Source organism: Sinocyclocheilus grahami, unplaced genomic scaffold (genome assembly GCF_001515645.1).
Source record: "Sinocyclocheilus grahami isolate Dianchi unplaced genomic scaffold, SAMN03320097.WGS_v1.1 scaffold473.1, whole genome shotgun sequence".
Lineage (NCBI taxonomy): Eukaryota > Metazoa > Chordata > Actinopteri > Cypriniformes > Cyprinidae > Sinocyclocheilus > Sinocyclocheilus grahami.
In genome coordinates this window covers 1,008,804-1,022,706 of record NW_015505652.1, presented here as the reverse complement: position 1 = coordinate 1,022,706, position 13,903 = coordinate 1,008,804, and the positions used below count along the sequence as shown (strand labels likewise).

The window sequence follows — 13,903 nt, the reverse complement described above, 5'->3', positions numbered from 1 at the left end:
TGGCATGAAATATGTCACACCAGATGTTTGTAACAATCCAAGTAATTCATGCATACACAGAAAACAAAACAAATATGTTCAAAAATTAAGTTCTGCAATACAAGTTCTGCCCCTTGTCAGTGGAAATTAATATTAGCTGGTTCAGTCCCAACTGATGGCCTATAAAAAGGTGTCTCATGACCAACGTGTCACACAAGAAACATTTCATGATGGTAAAAGTAAAGAGCTTTCTCAAGACCTTCGCAATCTTATTGTTGCAAAACATACTGATGGCATTGGTTACAGAAGGATTTCTATACTTCTGAATGTTCCAGTGAGCACTGTTGGGGCCATAATCCGGAAGTGGAAAGAACATCATTTCACCATAAACCGGCCGCCATGACCACGTGCTCCTCGCAAGATTTCTGAAAAGAATTATCAGAAGAGCTGTCCAAGAGTCAATGATCACTTGTGGAGAGCTTCAGAAAGAAAATAATAAGTACAATAAGTAATGCACTCAACCGCCGTGGCCTGTATGCACGCTCACCACGCAAGGCTCTATTGCTTGAAGCTGGTTTAAAGTTTGCTGCACAACATTAAGACAAGCCTGTGAAATACTGGGAGAATATAGTCTGGTCAGATGAGACAAAAATTTTACTCTTTGGATGCCATAATTCACACCATGTTTGGAGGTCAAATGGCACTGCATCACCCCAAAACATCATGATGTAGCACTGGCAAAATTCATAGAATTGAAGGAAGGATGAATGGAAAAATGTACCGAGACAAAATCTGCTGTCATCTACCAGGATGATGAAGATGAAATGAGGCTGGACATTCCAGCGAGACAATGATCCCAAACACAGCCAAGGAAACTCTCATTTGGTTTCAGAGAAAGAAAGTAAAGCTGCTATACTCTTAAAAATAAAGGTGCTTCACGATGCCATAGAAGAACCTTTTTGTCTAAATGGTTCCATAAAGAACCTTTAACATCTGAAGAACCTTTCTGTTTCACAAAAGGTTCTTTGTGGTGAAAGAAGGTTCTTCAGATTACAAAAAGGTATGAAAGAGATGGTTCTTTAAAGAACCTTTGACTGAATGGTTCTTTGTGGAACCAAAAATGGTCCTTCTATGGCATCACTTGAAGAACCTTTTGAAGCACCTTTATTTTTAAGAGTGTAGAATGGCCCAGCCAATCACCTGACTTGAATCCAATAGAAAATCTATGGAAAAAACTAAAGATTAGAGTTCATAGAAGAGGCCCATGGAACCTTCAAGACTTGAAGACTGTTTGTGTGGAAGAATGGGCCAAAATCACACCGGAGCAATGCATGCGACTAGTTTCTCCATACAGGAGGCGTCTTGAAGCTGTCATTACCTACAAAGGCTTTTGTACGAAGTATTAAATACATTTCAATAAGTGTATTCAATACTTTTTCCCTGGGTCATTCGGTTTTATTACACAGAACTTAATTTCTGAATTTATTTGTTTTGTATGCATGGATTACTTGGGTTGATACCGACATCTGCTGAAAATTTCATGTCAACAGCACCTTTAGAAATATATTTACAGCGAAAAATGGTGATGTGTTCAATACTTATTTTACCCGCTGTATGTATGCATGTATATATATACACACACATATATATATATATGTATATTGTGATTTGAGCTAAATTGAAAATATATTTATGCTACCACAGTTGTCGGTTTTAGTTGTCTCTGCCCATTAAAACAAACAGGCTGTTGGTGGAATTAACAAGATTGCCTTAAAAGGCCTTTGGGACATATTCAGTAAGAAAAGCTTTTATAGATGACAAATAAAAATGACTTGCTTTCTTCCAGATACGGAGACAGATGATTGCTAAAATACATGTAGTGCAGTACATCATATCATACACTAGAGGGCAGCACACTCAAATGGGTAACAAGAGGTGTGAGAAGTGCCAACTTCAGCATCCAGACCAGCTCGCCTGCAGATGTTCTGTTAAGTAAGGGTTTATGAAAGATTTGCTTGTCAGTCCTCTTGTGCTTAATCAGCATCCAGCACATCCTCATGCCTAGAATTCCAGTGTGTAATTACATTAGAGAGCCAGAGACATTTAGACTGTGGACAGCGGGGACAGTAAACGAAGAAAAATGGGCTGTTAGCAGCTCTGGCGCTGAAGCAGGACAGATGGACCTAACTCGAAGAAGAGGGGCTGAACAAATTGGAGAGCATTCATGAATGAAAGTAAATTAAATGCAAAGAGCCTAACAATATGAAGAGTCATCATGTAAGGTTCATCTTCCATGATCCCAAACACAGCCAAGGAAACTCTCATTTGGTTTCAGAGAAAGAAAGTAAAGCTGCTATACTCTTAAAAATAAAGGTGCTTCACGATGCCATAGAAGAACCTTTTTGTCTAAATGGTTCCATAAAGAACCTTTAACATCTGAAGAACCTTTCTGTTTCACAAAAGGTTCTTTGTGGTGAAAGAAGGTTCTTCAGATTACAAAAAGGTATGAAAGAGATGGTTCATTAAAGAACCTTTGACTGAATGGTTCTTTGTGGAACCAAAAATGGTCCTTCTATGGCATCACTTGAAGAACCTTTTGAAGCACCTTTATTTTTAAGAGTGTAGAATGGCCCAGCCAATCACCTGACTTGAATCCAATAGAAAATCTATGGAAAAAACTAAAGATTAGAGTTCATAGAAGAGGCCCATGGAACCTTCAAGACTTGAAGACTGTTTGTGTGGAAGAATGGGCCAAAATCACACCGGAGCAATGCATGCGACTAGTTTCTCCATACAGGAGGCGTCTTGAAGCTGTCATTACCTACAAAGGCTTTTGTACGAAGTATTAAATACATTTCAATAAGTGTATTCAATACTTTTTCCCTGGGTCATTCGGTTTTATTACACAGAACTTAATTTCTGAATTTATTTGTTTTGTATGCATGGATTACTTGGGTTGATACCGACATCTGCTGAAAATTTCATGTCAACAGCACCTTTAGAAATATATTTACAGCGAAAAATGGTGATGTGTTCAATACTTATTTTACCCGCTGTATGTATGCATGTATATATATACACACACATATATATATATATGTATATTGTGATTTGAGCTAAATTGAAAATATATTTATGCTACCACAGTTGTCGGTTTTAGTTGTCTCTGCCCATTAAAACAAACAGGCTGTTGGTGGAATTAACAAGATTGCCTTAAAAGGCCTTTGGGACATATTCAGTAAGAAAAGCTTTTATAGATGACAAATAAAAATGACTTGCTTTCTTCCAGATACGGAGACAGATGATTGCTAAAATACATGTAGTGCAGTACATCATATCATACACTAGAGGGCAGCACACTCAAATGGGTAACAAGAGGTGTGAGAAGTGCCAACTTCAGCATCCAGACCAGCTCGCCTGCAGATGTTCTGTTAAGTAAGGGTTTATGAAAGATTTGCTTGTCAGTCCTCTTGTGCTTAATCAGCATCCAGCACATCCTCATGCCTAGAATTCCAGTGTGTAATTACATTAGAGAGCCAGAGACATTTAGACTGTGGACAGCGGGGACAGTAAACGAAGAAAAATGGGCTGTTAGCAGCTCTGGCGCTGAAGCAGGACAGATGGACCTAACTCGAAGAAGAGGGGCTGAACAAATTGGAGAGCATTCATGAATGAAAGTAAATTAAATGCAAAGAGCCTAACAATATGAAGAGTCATCATGTAAGGTTCATCTTCCAGGCTGTCCTTAACATGTTGTCTTCTCATAACATTTGACTTCAAAGAAACATAAAAAAAGGTCATTACTCACAATCATGTTGTTCCAAACATGCTATAATAACAAATAAAAATTAATCAAAATAAATAAATTAGTGCTGTCAAACGATTAATCGCATCCAAAATAAAAATAAAAGTTTTTGTTTATGTAATATAATTGTGTGTACTGTATATATTTATTAGGTATATATAAATACACACACGTACACAGTATTATTTTGAAAATATTTAAATGTACATATTTATATTAATATAATTTATATATTTAATATACAAATATAATATTTTTCTTAAATATATACATGTATGTGTGTGTGTGTGTGTGTGTGTGTGTGTGTGTATTTATATATACATAATAAAAATACAAAGTACACATATATATTGTGAAATCAAAAACTTTTATTTTGGATGCGATTAATCGCGATTAATAGTTTGACAGCACTAAAATAAATATATATGTTTTTATATAAATAAATAAATATATAAATTTTAATATTAACCTGGGATATATATTATATTTATATATTTTTAATATATTTTTATAATTATTTTGAGGTAACTATTGGGAAAAGCTGTGGAAATGTGAGTAAACGATGAGAGGTGGCAAACTAGTCTTTTAAGACACCCACTTTAACTTTTTGTTAGTTTATATAACTGTTGAGGTTTAATAGTTTAAACTGTCTCCCCACTGTGTTTGTGAAAAGAGAGCTGTCATGGGAAACGGGATAGATGATCAAAAGACACATCAGAGTCTCGTCATCAGGGTTTGCATTAAAAAAAGGTGATCCTGCTCTTTCCATCTGGCTAATAATCTCCCACACGTCTTTTTGTATGAATGGGTTTACATGATGTAATTTCCTGGGACCTTGCCAGACACACCTTCCACTCAGCATGACAGTCATCATCATGACAAATTCTAGCATAGATGCAGTAATATCATGCCTCCACATGTTTCCAAAGAAGAGAACAAGATGGGAAACCACACCTCAATCTAAGACCCCTTTAGAAGAACAAATTTACGCCTAAGGCTCCAACGGATACAGTCACTCCTGCTTTCTCATTAGTCCCGTCATTGAAATCGACTTCAAATCTCAGACCAAAGCTACAAAGCATGTGCAAGACATTATCTCAACTGCAGGGCCATTCACATTTATATCAAAATACCAAATGTATCAAATGTTCTACTTTTCTGTTACAGGATTAGTTCACTTTCAGAATAAACATTTCATGATTATTTACTCACCCCCATGTCATCCAAGATGTCTGTCTTTCTTCAGTCAGTTTTTTATGTTTTTGAGGAAAACATTCCAGGATTTCTCTCTATATAGTGGACTTCAGTGGGACCCAACAGCTTCAAGGTCCAAATTGTGATTTTACGTATTAAGTAGTCATGTTGGAAAGGTCACACACGGTTAGTTCTTTGTCTGTGTACTTCGATTCAAAATGGTAGGGTAGGGCAAAAAACTCATTTTCTTCTCCAACTTCAAAATTGTCAGACATCGTTTTTTTTACCTTTTTTTGTAAAGGGCGTTTGACTTTCTTTGCACATTTGCTTTGTAAACACTGGGTCGGTACTTCCGCCCTTCCAACAGGACTACATAATGGTTAAAAAGTATATAATTTATTATTTTTTTTTAGAAAATGACCGATCGTTTCACTAGATAAGACCCTTATTCCTCGGCTGGGATCGTGTGACGTGTCATAGTAGAATTCACAGTATCATAGTGTTGAATAGCTTGTAACGGTTCTGTTCATTTATCATCACTTGAAATCTTTTTCAAATGAGGCTTTTCTCTTTAGTTGACTGATGACCATCGATTCTGATGGTGTGTTCAAATATCTTATTTATGAACTGAACGCACACGAACGCCACTATTTTGAGTGGGAAATTCTGAACTTTCTTTAAGCCCAGAGTTTCCGAGTTGGGGGCATGTTATTATGAAAATATAGTGGACACAATGGATGTAGCATTCATTTTTTTTTGTCATTTAATAAAAAGCTAGGTAAGGTATGGCTTCAAAGGATCGATTCTTGAACATCTGAAACGTATACAACAAATGCAGCTGGGTTAATTCGAGGGGAATAAAACTATATAGAGCCAACAGTGAATCCACAAGGGCCCCTATATGTAGAGCTTCCATATGCTTGGTCTACTGCCCGAGTTCTCTATATCTGCTTAATGTAGATGCCTTGTTTCAGAGTTGTTCTTGTACCTGGGTTCCCAGAGGATTATATTCTGAGCCACTCCATTATGAAATGCTGTTGAGGCGTGGATTTCTGAGAGCATGTCCCACTTCCCCCAAAATCCCTGCTGAGCCTGAGCCATGCTCTCAGAGATGTAATTAAAGAGCGGAGGAAGCCTAGTTCATGTCTGCGATAATATACTACCCCAAAAGACCATGGCAGCCATACCGGAGCCATCCATAAGTCATCCCTGGATAGGGTTTTAGAACAAGTCCCCTATAGGGATGAGCGCTGACTGAATGCTTAGAAGAAATAGGGTCAAATGGATATGTGATATTGTGAGACCTATATTTAATTTCCATGACACTTACGGGTTAGGCGAGGTTAACTTTTCATGATGCAACTGCCGTGCAATCCCAGTGATCCTACAGGGGTGGAGAGGTCATAATATCATCAAGGGCTTCTTGTTTTCGGAAGCTGCTAAAATAAACTTAGAACAAACATTACTTTAAACCAAACTGGCATTTGACCAACAGGAAAAAGGATTTATGGGATCAAATGTGTGTGCTCCTTGTTGCTTAAATAAGAACGACACCCCAGACCTGTTTGCAAGTGCAGTTCATACCGTTTCGGTTGAGAGCTTTATTTGTGCGTAATCCTATCGGACACATACGCATTCCCTGGCATAGGAGATCACAACATTCTGAAATAACGAGCAGCACAAACACTTATAATTAGAAGCGGGCCCTGCTCTCTCAGGCGAGAGACTGGAAGGGGCCAAAATATGGGGTCGAGGGGTTCAGCAAGCCGTGATGCTACACCAAGGGCTTACTTTAGGCCTTTTTCATTTTACTTTAAGTACCACCTCTTTCTGATCATGTCAGGAAAGCAAGCACTCTAGTTCTTCAACATGCCAGTGCATTTATATAATAACCCCTTTCAACATAACTCATGGCCACGTAAAGGTACGGTTTTGTTCCACTGCAATGACATATTAAAGCATGACAGGGATTGTTCTCATATTTTGGAGCAGACCCAGAAATTCTTGTCAAAGGGTCATCCAGTATACTTTCAAGAAGTTAAACCTGCACACAGAGTGAGAAAGTCAAGAAGTCCCATAAAAAAATATTTTAAAACAATGATCAAATAGCAGGCAATTGACCAAAACCTATATCAATTCGGAATCTGCACTAGTTTATGACAGTTCTACTGCAGTTTAGAGTATTCTTAATATAGGAGAAACTACAAGCAATGCAAAATTTGCTTACCCTGCCCTCAAACATTCCCTTCTCGAGCATGGAAGAAGGACTTTAAAGATGGGAAACATGCAGCAGATCCATTTATTGGCGTCTCCATTCTGACATCAGTTACCAAGGAAACAGCAGCTAAGGGAGTGTAGGCGGCTCACAGCCTGATTCAGAATGTCTTCCAACAACTTACTACAACAGATTCCAAAGGCAGTATGACTTCATTAGGTTTTAAAACAGGAGTACTACAATAAAAAATACAGGATAATAAGATATAGAAAGTCTATTTTTTGGCAAAACAAAACCAAACAAATCTGTATTGCACAGAAAAATAATTACATTGGAGCTTGTCAAGTCATCACATTATTCTATGATAAAATACCCTGTAAGTATTTTGTCCAATTTTCCAGTTAAAAACAAAAATCTTGAAGTAAGAGAAATTTACAGTTATCTTCGCTGTCTTCAGATAATGTATCTTTAATACAAGTGTGTTTTGTCTTATTGCACAAGCAGATTTTTTTTAACCTATTTTGAGTATCTACCTTTTTCCTAACGAGCCTACTGCGCTTTAAATTATGGGAAGCACTTCCGGTTTGGGGAAGTTCCACTCAAAAAAGACTGCAAAAAAATAATTTCAAATCATAGGACTGTGCTGCCTGCAAATAATCCTTATCCATCATTTTGACTGAACGGGCTGTAAATTTTCATTCATTTTCTATTTTCAGAAGTTGGGAGAATAACATTACATTTAGTATATTAATGTGAAGTGATATAACAACAATATCTACAGAATATCTCTTTTCAGCTTGCTGCATTATTTTTCTCCTGATTATTTTCATGTTTCCTTTGTATTCCACTGTAAGTAAATGAAAAAAAAGACAACATTTGTGCATTTGTGGTCTGCTCTCTCAAGTTAATTTACTATATAAACCATGAATAATTCCCTGGAATGCACAAAGAATCTTTAATTTTTCTCCCCAAATCTTCATGTCTTTTTCCAGGTTTGTTTTCACACGGATGCTATAAAATGTATTGTTACGAAATATAGACATACATTACTTTAATGATATTTAACACGTCCGTAATATTACTGCGGATAGTAGAGGGATCTTTGGGAGTTATTCATGGTATGTTGAAAGTAGTTTGTTAATGCTTTTACACTTTTAAAATGTCCTTTTAATGATCGATGGTTGAAGGGTGAGTGAAAATGTCACCTCATTGTACCTAGTTTTTGAAAATGCTTATTATTGTGTTCATAGAGCGAACCTTTTGCTGATTGCTTGTGGTGTTAACGGTTACGGTGTAAAAAGTTACTCCGATAACTTGCGCAAAGTGTCATGGGGCGTAGGAAAAATGTGGATAAACTGAAACAAAACTGTCAGCTTAGTGAAACAAGATACACTTATTTTCATTATACACTTACAACACTTTTAATATTTAACAAAAAGTTGCTTTAAGTTAATGCAACATGTTATAAGGACTAAAGGCTTGTTCACACCGGGACGAATATCGCGCGCGATTATCGCTGACGTTTAACGCATCGCGACTAAACAAAGGGTGCCAATGTGAGTGTGCACACCGACGCGCAAAACACGAGGATTAAAATTGTCATTTTTTTTAAAATGCCTCGGGCTTGTTTTTTTTGGTTTGACGCGTCGCATTAAAAACTGGACGACCAATGAGATTGGCGCTTTTGTTCACTTGCCTGGAGCTGCTGAAGTTACAGTAAAACACGACTTGGTGGCACTCAAGCACAAAACGGTCTTGCCGAGCACACATTGATACCTAACGACGAAGAGGAAGTAAGTAGACCAAGAAGATGCATCAAGGCAAGATGAATGTAGAGCTGCTAGTCTCATTGGTGTCTGAACACAAAGGACTTTATGACAAACGCGACAGCGACTACAAAAATCTCGATAAGAGGGAGTTGTTATGGAGAGGAATTGCAGATCAAATAGGATTCGATGTGTACCGGGGTATTTCCGTTTTTCATTAAGCGGCATCTAATGTCAGGGAGTGAATTTGCACGTTCACTCAGTTCATCGCCAGTGAAAATAACTTGGGAATGAACACAAAAGACGCGTGGAAAAACATCGGCGATAAGCACGCGCGATAATTGTCCTGGTGCGTACGAGGTTTAAGTCTAACGACACTAATTAAACACTCATTAAGAAGTAAGGTATGTGAAGTTGTGTATCATTCCTAACTTGCAGACCCCAAAATGCTGTATGAAGATTAGTGATATAAAAGAAAGTCATAAGTAGTCCAAAATATCACTACCAATATTTGAAAAAATTGCTTGAAAATCTAAAAAATAATTATGTGCAGAAAAGCCAACATTGACTAAACAATGACAGACCATTGTGTGCAAGAGAGCAGAATGAGCACCATTTTGAAATCTTTTTGGCAAGTTCAACTCCCCTCTCTCCGGAAAGGCTCTGCAATTTGGTTAACATTGGCTGTGTCTAAGCTAAGCCATGTGGTGTCTTTTTCAATGCTTCCTCCAAAATTTCAACAAATTTGGGCCCAGCTCACTGATTCCCCCTAACGCAGAAGGAAGAACATCTTTGAACAGAGAGGGCGGTACAGCACATCCCGAAGGAGCTCAGAAAGCAGGATGTGGGCTTTCTGTAGCTGAAGGGTCATTCATAAAGAGATGACAGACATCTGGATGAGGCTGCCGAGCGATCCGGCGCATTATTGTGCTGAAGTGTGAAGAAGTGGTTATGATTACGACAATCCGCTTTAAATGATGCTATCAGTCTGCTAATGAGGTGGTGGCTCTTTTCTCGCCCTGCTAGCGGGATATGGTTGGGGAAAATGTTCTTTTGTCTCTCCACCTGACAGATGTGCTGAAAGCCGGCAGAGCAGCAAACCTGTATCAGCGTCCCGCTGACTATTTTTATCCTCCCATTATGCCACTTCATGTCTTTTTAATAAAATACTAATACGGGATATTTTTGGCTCACAGAACACGAGTCGACCCACATGTCACTGCGGTCCTGCTGGAGTTGGAACGGCCTGTAGAAAAACATGAAAGCTAAAAACTACAACCTATATTTTTATACATGTAATCCCCTGGAAACTAATCTGTGATGTCCTGGTGACGGGAGACATGACCAAATATTTATTTTTCCCAGCAGGAAAGTAATACAAATGTAGCATGTCTCAGCACAGGGGATGGCATGCATTTCAGACCTAAAGGGGTATAAATGCGCCACAAGATCATTTTTGAGGTCGTTCAAGCGTTTTTGTCATCAATTCATCGTGAGGTTTACAGAAATGCTCGAGTCTCTAATTCAAAGCATGTGTGTACTAAAACTCTCCACAAAATTAAAAGACAAAAAGAACACAATCCCGAAAAATTGCTCCGGGAAGAAACATTCTGGGCCTCAATCATTGTGGTTGTTTTGCACAAACAAAAATGGACACCGACTCATACTAAAAGAATTTAGACGTAAAACCACAGAGAATTTTCTTGAAGTCTTTATTTTGAATTAAAACTGCACTTTTCAGTCATTGCTTCAATGTAATTGTTACTACAAGTATTAGGATATTATGCAACACCAATTTCTTCATTTTAAGATGGTCTGCACTGGTCAAACTACTTGCTATTAAGATAAATAGCACTCCGTGTACAAAATAAAAGTTGTGTTATGCATCTAAATTTCTGTCTGTAAATCAATGTCTTTTCAAGGTTCAATCGGTGCATTATAACAATAACTAAAATTCCTAGTAGCAGCTTCCATGCAAGCATGTGACCTCAGAAATTCTTTGACACACCACCAGAGTCCTGTGGCCTGTCTGACAGCACTCCTAATTCGTCTTCTGACAGTATGCAGATGCCCTGATAGCCATTTATAAATTGTCTGCGAGTAACCTGCCTCTCATTCTTTTCTTCTGCTCTCCTTCACAGCAGTATTGTATCAGGTTTGCATCACGAGATGACATCAGACACCAAGCATGCATCCAGTTCCATTGACTGCAATAGCTAAATATGGCTGTCGGCCGGCCGGGTGGGTGGCAGCAGGCCAACTCTATTACACACACTCAAAGACATTCTTTTAGAGAATATGAGCCCTTTACTTTCTGGCAGATCTTCCACAGAAAGGGGAAAATATCCTTATAAGGAACATTTCCACTATATGTACACTACAGCACCTGACTGATGAACGCAAGATGTTAGAACGTATGAATGACTGTTTCAACTTCCTTAAAGGGACAGTTCACCCCAAAATGATTATCGCTAACCCTCATGTTTCTTTTGAATGAGTCAAAAACAGTGTGTAACCAGTGGTGTCCGATTCCTAAATTTAATGACTTTTATGAGTTGGTACTTTAATGATTAGTTCAAAAAGACAATAATGATAGCATTTTATTTTATAGTCCTGTTACTCATATACTTATATTAATTATAATAACTGGGTAATAACTAGTTACTTTCCCTGAACCTACCCCTAAACCTATCCCAAGTAGTTAACTTATATTATCCAGTACTTCCTTAAGTACACTGTAAGCCCGGGTAAGTGCACACACTGTAAAATAAAGTGTAAGTGAAATAACTAAGAGTCTCTTTTATATGTAAGCAAAATTGAATCTTAATTGAACTTTAATTGAACTGAAATTTTGAGTTGTAAAACAAAAATGCTAAATATGTACCATAAAAGTAGCCATGCATTGCTATCATACAATTTCTTTAACAATGGACATTTCAAAGAGGTGGATCCAGTGTTATTGTTAACTAAAACTATTAAAAATTACCTTCATTTATTGAAATTAAGTTTAAAAAATATAAAGCTAAATCAAAATAATAATGACAAAAGCACTAAATTAAACTAAATTTAAAATAGAAACCGAAAAATAGATAATAATATTAATAATACATAAAAAATATATTATTTTAAACAAGCAATAATAAAACTGGATGGGTCCCATCACTTATTTTTGCAGTCTATTTAATATCTTATTTTAATCTGACCCAACACTAAAACTACTTCAAAATTAATTTACAGAACATTATTTGTGTAAAAATAGCCAGTTTTGAAGGGAAGGCCAGAGCTATTAAGCCCTCCACAGCATTTAACTACGCAAGAGAAAGCACTGTCTGTCCCACACTATTTTAATAAATCCCAAAACACCGCCTTGATGTGACATACACATGATTATAAATCAGTATCGTGCCTGCAGTGTACTGAAGCCGTGCACCCTCCTCGGGCACTTCACTATGCCGTGGAGCATATCTGTCTGGAGTGAAAAAGCCAGCCAAACAATGTTTGTTATGCAGGACGTGCAGCATTGTCCAACGCCGTCCTCGCCTGGCTCACAGCACGCAGGGAATACACCAGTGGTTAATGTTTAACAGGCTGCAGGGGCTCTGCAGATAAAGCCTGTGAAGATTTGACATTTCTTCTGTAGCAGAGAAGTAGGACATGACCACTGCTGAGTCACCATCAAAAGACTGAGATCATATTCAGTATTCAACAGAGCATCCCAGACTCCCTTGGGTTCGTCTCATGGAATGATGCATCACTGATGGAGAAACACTCGCATAGCAGATCTACTCTCCGTCGAGGCAAAGGCTAATAACTTTCATTAAGTTATTAACGACAACACAATTTTAAAATAGACCTTTTTTTTACATAATAAATGTCTCAACTCTTACTGTGAATGATTTGTCACGTATGTTAATCTAAAGAAAAAATTGGGTAGAAGGATTTTCATACTCTTTCTGCTCCTTCATAATGATTTTTCAGTTGATGTAACCACATAAAAAAAAAATCAAGCGTACAACTGGGATAAATAAAAAAGAAAATTATATAAACGTAAATATAGTTAAATTCTATATACTTTTTCATTTTTCAGATAGTTATTTTTTTATTACATTTTTTTTTTGTAAAATGCCATGCTTAAAGGGATAGTTCACCCAAAAATGAAAATGACCCCATGATTTACTCACCTTCAAGCCATCCTAGGTGTATATGACATTCTTCTTTCAGACGAATACAATCGGAGTCATATTAAAAAACATCCTGGCTCTTCCCAGCTTTATAATGGGAGTGGACGGTAGCCCAAAATTTGAAGTCCAAAAAATTGAACCAATACATTATAAAAGAAGTCCACACGGCTCCGGGGGGTTAATAAAGGCCTTCTGAAGCGACGCGATGCGTTTGTGTAAGAAAAATATTCACATTTAAAATGGTATAAACCTTAATCTCTAGCTTCCGCTAACTGTCGTACGTGCGTTCACGAGAGAGTGGTGTCCAGCAGATGACGTAGGACATAGGCAAACACGGTGAAGAACCCGGAAGTGACGAACGCGGAAGTGACGAATGTGGAAGCGCAGAGGAGAGAGCAAAACAAACAACACCGGTCACGAATTAGTAGTACAAAACGAGGATTTGTAAAGAAAAATGTCGGAGGATTTCAATATAAGCCAAGAGGACACTGGTTTTCCTTTGCTGTAAACAAAACTTGTTTCTTGCAAGACTAGCATATTCTCACCAGAGTTTACGCTACACCTACGTCATCCGCTGGACACCACTCTCTCGTGAGCGCACACACGACAGTTAGCGGAAGCTAGAGATTAAGGTTTATAACGTTTTAAACGTGGATATTTTTCTTACACAAGGCCTTTATTAACCCCCCGGAGCCGTGTGGACTTCTTTTATAATGAATTGGTTAAATTTTTTGGACTTCAAATTTTGGGCTACCATCCACTC

General features: G+C 37.7%; 1 protein-coding gene across 1 annotated transcript in view; it reads right to left on the bottom strand.

The window, feature by feature from the left end:
- The window catches only part of LOC107553420 (protein enabled homolog), a 140,917-nt gene that overhangs the window by 22,042 nt on the left and 104,972 nt on the right, over positions 1-13,903 (bottom strand). The gene's annotated exons all lie outside the window — the stretch shown is intronic.